General features: G+C 49.2%; 1 protein-coding gene across 2 annotated transcripts in view; it reads right to left on the reverse strand.

Moving 5' to 3' along the window:
• Nucleotides 1–12,302, reverse strand: part of MAP1B (microtubule associated protein 1B) — a 93,977-nt gene that overhangs the window by 24,447 nt on the left and 57,228 nt on the right. Inside the window, exon 1 of one of the 2 annotated variants that reach the window (XM_018065563.1) lies at nt 1,549–2,210. The exons of the other annotated variant lie outside the window; for it this stretch is intronic. The gene's annotated coding sequence lies outside the window, so the exon portion shown is untranslated. Of the gene's footprint in view, nt 1–1,548; nt 2,211–12,302 lie in introns of those variants that run through there. 2 annotated transcript variants of the gene reach the window in all.

The raw sequence follows: 12,302 nt of genomic DNA on the forward strand, positions 1-12,302 counted from the left end.
TATCATCAAGTACCAGAAGTACAACAGAAACAGAACATGTTGAAATACTTAGCACCATCACACTGACAAGTCCATCCTCTCCCATGGTCTCATCATTGCTGCTGCTGCTGCTAAGTCACTTCAGTTGTGTCCAACTCTGTGTGACCCCATAGACAGCAGCCCACCAGGCTCCGCCGTCCCTGGGATTCTCCAGGCAAGAACACTGGAGTGGGTTGCCATTTCCTTCTCCAATGCGTGAAAGTGAAAAGTGAAAGTGAAGTCGCTCAGTCGTGTCTGACTCTTCGTGACCCCATGGACTGCAGCCTACCAGGCTCCTCCGTCCATGGGATTTTCCAGGCAAGGGTGCTGGAGTGGGGTGCCATTGCCTTCTCCGCTTATTGTTGCTAACAGCTAATATTTACCAATAAACCCCACATTAGAAATGGAAGCCCAAACTAAACAATAATGGTGTCAGGCACTGTCTCAAGCACTTCACAAGTATGAACTCATTTAGTCTGCAGACAAGCTCTGTGACATAGGTATCACGCTTATCTCCTTGTACTGTTGAGGACGATGAAGCCTGTAGACCTAGCCCCAAGTCACAGAACTAAGACGTGGTCAAGCTGAGCCCTGCACCCAGGCTACTGAGTCCGCCGCTTCACTGCTCTGTGGATGAGGGTTTGGAAGGGCGGACATGGCACAGGCACTGAATGCCAGGAGAGAGCTTGGCACTCAATGCCAAGTGGAAAACCCAGAGGAATAAAATCAGAGATGTGCTGAAAGAAGCAAGCATTCTAAAAGCATCAGGAGAAGAACGTCAGCAAAAAGAAGCGGGGAAAGGGCGAAGACAGAACACCCACAAAAAAAAAGAGGTAAAGTTAAGGAAAAGTATATGATGTTTCACTCCAAACGCATGAACATGAAAAATAATGTCACACAGTTTGAACAGGTGAAGGACTGAGCCTCGAGAAAAATAATTCAATTAAGCCATGGGAAAGAACATTTGTTTATCATGAATGTTCAAGTGTGTAATTTTCTGGACATGGCTTTCTGGCTTAGTTGCTTTTGCTTTTGACGAGCATGTGTATTTCAAGCTAAAGCAAAAGAACATCAAACTGAATAAACATCATAAAATGAGAAAAACAAAAAAACCCCTCCCTTTTCCAGGTCCTTCCATCAGTGGCCTTGAAACAAAGACTTCAGGAGCTTCAGGGACACTTAAGTGGAGATAAAACTAGGCAAAAGCTTAAGACTAAGCAGAAGTGAGTGTTCATCTCCTTGATCAGACTTTTGACTCTTTCCTGCACCCAAAGCCTCAGAAAGCATGTTGCCAGGGTAGGACAGTGGTCATGGCTATGTTCTGCAGGAGCCCTTAAAAGCAGATCGAGCAAGGCACCCAGAAGCAGCTCCCTCTGCAGAACTCCTCTCTTTCCTAAGAGATCTACACGATACCCAGACCCTGCAGAGCACACCCTTCCCAGGGCAAGTCCAGGCACAGCCCAGCGCCACCCCCTCCCCCAAGCACGCTGTGAGGACCTGACGCTGAGCTCCCCGGAAGCAGGCTCTTACCATCCTCAAGATGCTCCTCTCCTCTTTGGCTTCCTCACTTGCAAACAAAACAAACGCCAAGTGACAGCTGCCATTTACCTCTATTTGGTCCAAGTCAGTTTGGGGGCCTGTTAGCTCAGGAATTCAAACAAGGAAGGTTTTCCTGCCCATCTTTGGAAATACTGACAGCAATGACACAGACGTGCACCAAGATGCCATGCCTGCTTCTTCAACAAAAGCCTTTTTATAGGATCAGATTTGAACGAAGGAGGGGATTTAGAGAGAGAAAGCTTCGAGCTCTCGTCACGGCCAACTGTTGGCCAGATTCTCGCCCCAGACGACCGGTGACGTCACCGGGGGCCGGGCCTTCCTGGCATCTGGCGAACCCCGGCCCGCACCGTGCCCCCACCCCATGCCAGCTCTCCTGGCGGCAGACGGCTCTGGGCTCAGGCTGCTGGGCTGCTCACAAAGTTGCATATTTGGGGAGTGTTTCACCCTGGGAAACAGGCCAGGCATTCTGAAGGAGAGGCCACCACCCTCGCCTGCAAAGGTCTCATTCAGCTGCTTCAGAAAAGAAGTTCCCAGGAAGAGAGTGAGCAGGGTGGCAGCCTCCTTCAGCCCCCAGAGCCGGCATTCTCCAGCAGCAGCTCACAGGGGTACCGTCAGGGGCCCAGATGGATGGTCTCCTCAGCCCTCGTCTCAGGAAAGCAAAAGCAGGAGTTGGAGGTGGACCGATGGGGTCACTTATTACTGTGACAAGGAAAAGTCTTTGAGGGCTTCCATACAAAACTCAGGGCAATTATGAAGGCTCCATCTGGGCGGCAGGGAGGGGCTGTTATGCGACAAAAAGGGGTCTGCTCCACCTTGGAACCAAAAGAGGAAGGCCCAAGGACCCCCGAAGCTGCAGGTCCCTCACATACAACGAGACTTTTGTCTGTGTGCTCCCAAAGGCTCTGCTTAAACTCAGTAAGCCTGTATGTTTCAGTTACTGTTGGGCCTTTTTTTAATTATTGAAATTCTGACTGACTATGTCTTTTAAGGATGGGCTGTTTCAGTGGTTTGTGTTTGACTATATCCAGGTGATGCGGAAATCTTGAAAGCAAAATGTCATTTTCTAGGTATATGATTTTCAGGATGCTTATAGGGTCTCGGCTCCATAGAACTAATATTCATCTAAAGACACACACAGGCTCTCTCCTGGTTTCAGAAAGGGCCAACTATGGCTAAATTTAAAAACACACGCACTATCTATCGAGGCACAGCCATATCCAAGCCCCATAAAACCCAAGAGCCCTCTCACCTGCACACAGCTGGCCCTTCTCTCCCACCACCTCAAATGTCGGCCCCAAAACAGCGGCCTAGGAGGCTGCAGCATCCCTGATGCCAGAGCAACACCAGCAACGGTCTCAGCAGCTGCTTAACGAAACAGCCGAGCACAAAGGATGGAGTGCCGGCCGAGCTGCAGGAGCACTAGGGGGGAAAGCCTTGTCAAATTAACAACTCGCAAGGCTACAACCTCTCAAACTGCCTTTAAGAGGATGACAACTGCATGTCTTGAGGATGAATATGTAATTTCCACTTCCATTAATGCTGACAATGCAGAACCTTGCTTTTCCTAGAAAACGAACATTTGCGAACATAACCAAGAAATGGGTGTGAAGAATCAAGACTGCTTCCGTATACTGATTTCAGTATGGAGTGGGTGACGAGGAGGGCCTTGCATCCCTGATACAGGTGGGTCAGTGATGGGGACGGGCCCTATATCCCTGATACAGGTGGGCCAGTGATGGGGACGGGCCCTATATCCCCGATACAGGTGGGCCAGTGATGGGGACGCGCCCTGCATCCCCGATACAGGTGGGCCAGTGATGGGGACGGGCCCTATATCCCCGATACAGGTGGGCCAGTGATGGGGACGCGCCCTGCATCCCCGATACAGGTGGGCCAGTGATGGGGACGGGCCCTGCATCCCCGATACAGGTGGGCCAGTGATGGAGGTATATCGGGGGCCCTATGATCCCCGATACAGGTGGGCCAGTGATGGGGACGGGCCCTGCATCCCGATACAGGTGGCCAGTGATGGGACGGGCCTGCATCCCGATACAGGTGGGCCAGTGATGGGGACGGGCCCTGCATCCCCGATACAGGTGGGCAGTGATGGGATGGGCCCTGCATCCCCGATACAGGTGGGCCAGTGATGGGGACGGGCCCTGCATCCCCGATACAGGTGGGCCAGTGATGGGGACGGGCCCTGCATCCCCGATACAGGTGGGCCAGTGATGGGGACGGGCCCTATATCCCCGATACAGGTGGGCCAGTGATGGGGACGGGCCCTGCATCCCTGATACAGGTGGGCCAGTGATGGGGACGGGAGGAGAAGAGGCCCTGTTCCCACCCGCAAGTCCTCCAGCTCCTGGCCCTGGGGAAAACCAGAATGGACTCTTGGGTTGCTGGTACCGGCACTTCCACAAGGCCATGAGAAATGATGCCTCTCACAGGGGTGCCCGTGGGAGGACTCGAGGGAGGATCTGGGAGACGCAGGAGCGCACCTAACAGAAGCCTCTCCTGGTTCACTGCGGCGAGAGATCACCTCAGAAGAGGGGAGGATGTGACCGCGAGGCAGGCTAGACAAGGCAGCCCTTCACCCCGGCCACTGTGCTTAGTTGCTCTGTTGTGTCCGACTCTTTGCGATCCCATGGACCATAACCCGCCAGGCTCCTCTGTCCGTGGACTTCTCCAGGCAAGAATATTGGAGTGGGTTGCCCTTCCCTTCTACAGGGGATCTTTCCAACCCAGGGATCAAACCCCGGTCTCTGTAATGCAAGTGAATTCCCTACCCTCTAAGCCACCAGGGAAGTGCCCCCTGCCACTGAGACACCCTTGAAACACAGAGGTGCTAGGAGACTCGGTATCGCCTGATTCCACAGTCCCCAAAGACCCACAGTGTCCGTGCAGAACAGAAGAGCACCGGCCATCAGGGAGACAACACACACACCCCTTCCTAGGGCAGTAAAACTCCGGACGCTGGAGAGGGCGTGTGATTCCACAGGGGCCCTCACACATCCAAATCAACCCTTATCTTTCTCATCTTTGCTCTTTAGCTCTCAGCCTGGGGCTGGGAAGAGGACTCTTTCAAGGCTGGGTGTGTCCCAGAGGTAGCAGGGAATGAGGCAGCAAAGAGAGCGGGAGTGTGACCCGACCCTGCCAGCTGGTTTTCAGGTCACACGTGTGGGAGCACCTCCCATGTGCTTCATGCTATCCCACCTGGATCAAAAAATATACCTAAATTAAGGCAGATCTGTGGAAGCGAGAACATCGCACTCTGATCAGCAGAGAGCCCATCATGAGGACACAGCAATAAGCCCTTCTGGTGCAGACAGCTTCAGAGTTTCCAAAGCATTTTGCCCTTTGGGTGCTGGTGCCTTGACCACCAAAGTGATGGGAGCAGACACCCTGCTCCCCTCTTGATGGACCAGACATTCGAGGTCTCCTGACTTGCCCATGGCCTCACAGACAGACAGGAGAGCAGGCCTGGGACCCGTGTCACACGCTGTGCTGCCTCACGGCCAAGGCCGAACACAATCCTCTGCTCCCTCCCTTCCCCATCCACCTTGTCCAAAATAAAGGTCTTCAAGTCGTGATGCCAAGACTCTGGTTTGTGAGCGGTAAACAGGGAGCCTGGGTCAGCCCCTGGCCAGCCAGTGCCTGCCCACTCACCCTGCGGAGGGGCACGCTGGCTCCCACACACAGCCCCCGGCCAATCCCCTCTTTGTTTCCTGTGAACAATTGGAGCCCAGTTCTCTCCCACCTTCTCCCTGATATTCCTGGAAATGGCCTTTCTTTTCTGTTGGAAATAAACTTGTTTTGTTTCTGCATTTGTTTCGGCTCTGATATATGCTGAAACATATCAGCATATATATCCTGAGTGTCGTGTCACTCTCTAAATTTTCAGTGTCTTTTTAAGGGAACAAGAACTCCGATTCCATTATAAATAAGAGTTCGGGAGACTTCCTAAATAATAAAATTTAAGTTAACCCTTGCTCGGGAGCTTTTCTTTTTCAGAACTTTAGACATCTTTTACATTACAGAGAACTCAGTTATTACAGAATGTGAGTCTATTCCTGGTTTTCTCCACATTTCCCGGCCTGAACTGGTTTTCTTTTTTGTTGTCATTTGGTTTTTCTTATGTCTGCTGGCCCTTCCACCCCATCATTCTCTCGGGTTCTCTGCCATCTTCTGTTGTATGTTTCTCTGTCCTTTAGATGCCCAGAAAAGCAAGCAACCCAAACCCAGATTTCCGAGGCTCTCATATCCCAAATATGTTCACCGCACAAAGATGTGTGCACCCTTGCCCCTGGGGACAAGGGGAGCCTTCTTTTGCATTCCTACCCCATCCTGTCCCAGCTGCTCACAGCTTGTGGGGAAACAGGGTGCCAGGGGCCACAGGTCCAGATCCTTCTGCAGGGTTCTCATGCACCCTTTTTCTAAACCCCACTTCGAGGCTTTCTCCTACCCAATCCCGTTCTCCTCGGTAATCTTCCCTTTCCCCACTCCCTTTTCTAAAAGGTCTCAAGCCAGAGAGATGAGAATGCTGGCTATCAAGGCTTCAAAGTGGAAGAAAGGCATTTGTCTACTTTTTCTTTTTCTCTACTTTATGCTCCAGCTAAAAAGAAGTAGAAAGAAATCTTAGAGATGGTGTTGATGAAAAACCACTATAATATTGTAAAGTAATTAGCCTCCAATTAAAATTTAAAAAAAAATTTTTTTTTTTTTTTAAAGAGATGGTGTTAAAAGTCTGCTGGCTTCCTGGAAAACATCCACAGAGAAAACAGGAGTGCCCAATATTGCCACCAGCTGAGGGTGGTGAGATAACCTGAAGGTTGTTTCTTCACAATGTAGAGATGCTACAGATTTGAAAAAAAAAAAAAGCACACCCTGTGAAAGGCCATGTAGTAACCTGTTCGGGGCGCCAACTCCAGAGATCAACAACTACCTAACATTCTACCATTTGCAAAGTGCTTTCCTTCCTGCTTGCAAATTTAAACCTTGAGGGAGATGTTCCAAGTCTATGGACTCAGTTCTCTGGGCTACCAGAGAAGGCAATGGCACCCCTTTCCAGTACTCCTGCCTGAAAAAGCCCATGGACGGAGGAGCCTGGTGGGCTGCAGTCCACAGGGTCACAAAGAGTCGGACACAACTGAGCAACTTCACTTTCACTTTCCACTTTCATGCACTGGAGAAGGACATGGCAACCCACTCCAGTGTTCTTGCCTGGAGAACCCCAGGGACAGGGGAGCCTGTTGGGCTGCCATCTATGGGGTCGCACAGAGTCACACGTGACTGATGTGACTTAGCAGCAGCAGCAGCTCTGGGCTACAACAAGATAAGACTGCCCTGTTCTCAACAAAACCTGCTGCAGATGAGAAAAATGCATATGCTCCTCATGCATGAGACGGGAGTCCCTTCTGCCTCTAGGTGCAAGGCTGTGTGCTGTGCTTACTCGCTCAGTCGTGTCTGACTCTTTGTGACCCCCAAGGGCTGTAGCCCACCAGGCTCCTCTGTCCATGGGGATTCTCCAGGCGAGAATACTGGAGTGGGTTGCCATGCCTTCCTCCAGGGGATCTTCCCAACCCAGAGATGGAACCCAGGTCTCCCGCATTGCAGGCAGATTCTTTACCACCAGGAAGATGCAAGGAGTCAAGGAGAAAACCTCCTACTCATGAGCCTTGAGAACTTGCAGTCCTGTGGTAGAAGGAATTAAAATGTCCTCTTCTCACAGAACGGGGGGAGACTGAAGGAGTCCTGGTGATGTTCCACCTACTCCTCCCTCTAGGGGAGAGAAAGCTGAGCCTCAGCCCCACAGCCGACTATCATAGGTGACTGATGTGTTCGTACAGCTGCCAAAGGCAATTCCTCTGCGTACTGCAGACAGTTGTTCTAGCTAGTATGTGGGTAAATGCTAAGAAACTAACACTCCCTTTCACTGTGATGCACTTCATGGCTTATAAAATCTTATTTGACTTATCTCAGAGCATCACAAAGATCAGTTCAGTTCATTCGCTCAGTCGTGTCTGACACTTTGCAACCCCAATCACAAAGATCAGCTGTTATTATTACAGATTAGGAAGCTGGTGAAGTAAGTTGTTTAATAACAGTTAGCTGTCGTACCCAGCATCACAGAGATAAAATGAGCCATGAACGAGGCTTTCAGTCTGGCCTGTCTGATCCTGATCCCCACTCCTGTCACTGCCTCCCAGTGCTTTCCAGATTTTTCTGGGGGTTTACAAGGTCTGAAACCTTGCTGTTTAAAAACAAGGTCTATCTAAGATACATTTTCCTTCATATATTGTGGAATACTCCCAGAATTTTAGATCTAGGTTTGGGAATTATTTTTGTATTCAGGGATACCTGTCATGTGCCAGGTACCCTACCAAGAATTAGGTTCAACCATAAGATAGTTAATATCAGCTACTTCTTAACTAAATGAAACTTTTCTACGGTTCAACAATTAGACCTCACTTTCTTGAAGTCAGAGGAGGTTTTGGAGACTGTTTTTTAATCTCACTGGTTCTTTTCTTTCCTTTGTAAGAGATGTTCTATTCCCTGTTTAAGACAAGGTGAATTACTTAGAGAACACATCTTTCTAAAGTTTAATCTGGGCAAACTAATGCTAACTCCATAAACTAGTATTGAGATTAAAACATGGATGAGACCTGCCCTGAAGGGAAAAGAGTTTGATGGGGAGACTTTTGAGTTTTAACAGTGTCTTATTTGGGAAATGCAAGTCAGGAGAAGTGTCTGATACACAGCAGGAGCTCTATCAATATTTGATAAAGGAATGAATAATAAAAATGGCTAAGATATATTGAATACTCGCCCTGAGTCCAGCCCTGACCTAAGTTATTTATGTGCAGTTATCGCATTTAATCTACACTTGAACCCTAGGAGGAAGTCATTACTCCCATTTTACAGATGAGAAAAATGAGGCACAAGGCATTTACGCAATAGCCCAAGGGAGAATTAATGAAGGGTAGAAACCTGGGTAGTTAGTGTCCAGAGCCCAGGGTCTTAGCCAAAAAGCCATTTTAAGAGTCAGGCAGGAAGACGGCAGACATTGAGTTAGATTTGAGGTACGCTGAGCTTGACGTCTCTCCCATGGGAGAGTCTGTTGGCTCGGTCCAGTGGAGAGCAGAAATGTGGATCTGATGCTAAAGCCATAGGTGGGGTCAGAAGCACAGATCTGGGAGGCGTCGGTTTATTTTAAGCGATGCTCTGGAAGAACACAGAGCGAGCCTTTTTCTGAAAGGGGTCCTGGGAAGTGTCACTATTTAAAGAGCAGGTAAAATCAGGAAAAAGCTGAAGGTGACGGAGAAAAGCCCCTCATGGGACCTGTAACTGCAGTGCTGTCCTGGTTTGCAAACTCCAACCACCCCCACACAAAGGAGAGTCAAGGCAGAATGTTCCAGAGATGCTGAACTAATCCAGCAGTAACTAACACTTGTTTTACAAATTCAACCCAAAACACACTGCGCATCCACTGCCACGATACTCGGCCTATCCGTGGGCATGGCCTTATCTTCTGTCTGGGGGACATCCGCCTGCAGGCTGACAGCTCTCAGAATTTAATATTCCTCACAGTCGCCTGAGACGCTGATAAAAGGCAGCTTTGCAGGGCCCACACTCAGGCAGTCTGATGCAGGAAGCATGGGTGGAGCCTGGGACTCTAATGCAATCTCTCAGGTGATCTGACGGTTGGTTATGTGGTCCCTTGAGAAACAGTGCAGATGCTGAATATGCTATCGATCAATAACAACGTAAGTGATCTTCTTTTAAATCATCCTCTCATTGTTTTTATGTATTACTATCCTAAGGTCTGAAAAGACTCTAGAATTATTTCTCTTGGGAGTCAATGTGATCATTAAAGGTTCAAATAACTTTTCCCATGAAGCATCGATTCTCAGAATCATTTGACCGTTTTATCTGGCATTTAATTTGCCATCAAACTCCTGCCATTGATCAGATCCAGGGAAATGAGTGACCTTTCACCCTCTTCTGTTACTGTTCAGAACCAAATCATCACAGGACTCAACCTCAAAGCCAGCTGCCTTAAAAACGAAAATCAAATCAGTCCTTTGGGTTATTGGCTATTGAAAAGGAAACAGAAGAAGAAAAATACAAGTAGCTGAGACAACCACACCTGCTACCTAATAATCACTAATCCCTTGGAAGCTTTTAGCCATACACCAGAGAGAAACCACACGAGCTGAATGTTTCCCAGCAGTGTCCCAAGGGGCGACGCTACCTGCAGTGGCAGAGTCAGGCTGGGGACAGCAACCAGCTGGGTGATCAGCCAGGAAGGGGCCTCTGAGGCCCTGACCCGGACGTATGAGGCTCAAGGGACCTGGGATCTGGTCTTAGTTGAAGTGGTGCCTCCGTGTGTGATGGGAAGGTGGGTACGCTGTCGCGTGTTACAGCTGCTATGAGCAAAGCTGGTCACATCTGTTAGGGGTATGAAGACTTAGCCCAACCCAAGGGAGCTGTACTTTCGTTGCTGTGTTAGTTCCGTTTATGTATACACTGACTGCCTCTCTCAGAAGCTGCCCAGGGAGACAATCACTCACCTCTGACTGACCTGGGTCTTCCCTCTCCTGGGGCTGAAGAGCTCGGCCGCCTCTCTGCCTTCCTGCTCTCTGCTCAGCTATGTGCCCGGTCTGCTGAGCCAGGACATGAAGGTGCACATACAGCCTGGTCCTCAGCTTCTCTCCCTCAGATGCTCTGCTCACACGTCACTGGCTCCAGGGCACACTCTTTCCACTTGCAAAGGTCTTTAAACCCGTGGACCCTAGCCAGGCTTTTACAACCTCTGCTGCTCTCAGATCCCTCACCATGCTCCCCAAAGGGGCCCAGACCAACACCTTGGCTCACATGTGTTTCCCTTAGTTTGTTCCTTTTCTCATTCTAAGTGAGAGAGAGGCAAGTCTTCCCGGACCCCTCCCATGTTATCCCTTCTACTCTGGTGTGTTGTTCCAACAGGCAGCAGCAGGAGAAGAATGTCAGAAGTTGCTTGGGTCTGTGTTTTTCACAAGTGCACTCAATTTTGCCTCAGGGCTTTCAGCCATCCTCTCATGATTCCTTAAATAATTAAAATAGGGGATCACTGGGAAGATTTCACCTTGATTCTCTACTCATCTACTAAGTCTTCACAAGGTCACCATCAACAGGATCCCACAGCATGTCCCCAAACCACACCTGACCTTCTGGGGGAGACTGAAGGTGAATGACTACATCTGTGGACTTAGAAAAATTTAATGTAGGAAACAAGGAGTAAATTCAGGGCCATATAATTAAATATGTACTTAGCAGAGATTTGGTTTTGACATGACTCAATTCAATCTGGCTAAGGGGCATTTTCGAGGCATTGTTGAGTGTATTCTGAGCCAGTAGAGCCAGCTCTCCTGAAAAACAGTCCAAACCTTATCATGCAGAAGTGACTCCAACAGGTAGTCAGTCAAGCAGTTCTACCCTCTTCGATCATCTTTCAAGAAAGACTGAACTTCCAGTTTAGAATAAGTTCAAAGAGGAAGTCAGGCAAACTGGGGGCTTTGAGAAAACTTGCTCTTAAGAAAATCTCCAGATTTAAATTTTGGTGAGAAGTAACAGGTTCTCATGAGAAAATTAGCATGCATACAAATCACCTTCTACATTCCTATCTTGTATTATTCTCTACTGGTTAACGTATTTATACACACGGAATATATGTAATTTTCACATGTATACTAACCAAAGTTCTTAGAATGCACTCTCCGTCCTTTCACAGATAAAGTACTTTAAGTTGGGAGTATGTTTTGACCTTAGTGACCCTAGTCAAAACATACTCCCTGCTGGCTCAGACGGTAAAGCGTCTGCCTACAATGCAGGAGACCCGGATTCAATCCCTGGGTTGGGAAGCTCTCCTGGAGAAGGAAATGGCACCCCACTCCAGTACTCTTGCCTGGAAAATCCCATGGATGGAGGAGCCTGGTAGGCTACAGTCCATGGGGTCGCAGAGAGTCAGACACGACTGAGTGACTTCACTTTCACCCTAGTGAAAAGTGCCAACAAGTAAGCCAGCTCTTGGAGAAGGGACAGAATAGGGCTCCCCATAACGTCCTCTGCCAGAGCTCCGGGGTATAACTGAAAGAAAGCAAGCTCAGATCCTGCTTCAGAAAACAACACACTGAACCCCTTTGTTTTGGAGTAGAGACTGTCCCTGGAGAAGCTAGAAAGGTGAGATGGGCACACGATGGTGCAGCGGGCACCGTGGACTGGATGTAAACTGAGATATTGGGGAAAAATGCAAGGATTGAAAATTAAGGGTTGGAAAGGCAGGAGCCAAGAACCCCCGGGCCCTCTTTTGCTCACAGCCAAGTAGAGCAGCCTAAGCTCGACAGGGATGAGGGCAAAGTGGGTGAGCAGTGCTTGACGCTTTCTGAGGGTGAGCAGTCCGATGAGAGGAGATTCTAACCTTGTTCCTGGTGGCTCCAGCTCCTTCAAGGACAAAAGGATTCTGGAACCGAGGAAATTTGTGATGTGGGTCCCGACTAGGTTTAGAGGCTTGGGAACCTTTTCTGAAAGAGACCAGTGCATTCTGGTACACTCCTAAGTGTGAGGCTGGAGTGTGCTGGTTGTGAACAGGGGCTGCACAGATCACATGAAGGTTCCTGGCTCTCCCACAACTCAGGTTCCAGAATCTGCAGTACAAGTCTGGTCCTACATGGAGGGCAAGGGCCAGTGGG

The sequence above is a fragment of the Capra hircus genome, chromosome 20 (assembly GCF_001704415.2).
Source record: "Capra hircus breed San Clemente chromosome 20, ASM170441v1, whole genome shotgun sequence".
Lineage (NCBI taxonomy): Eukaryota > Metazoa > Chordata > Mammalia > Artiodactyla > Bovidae > Capra > Capra hircus.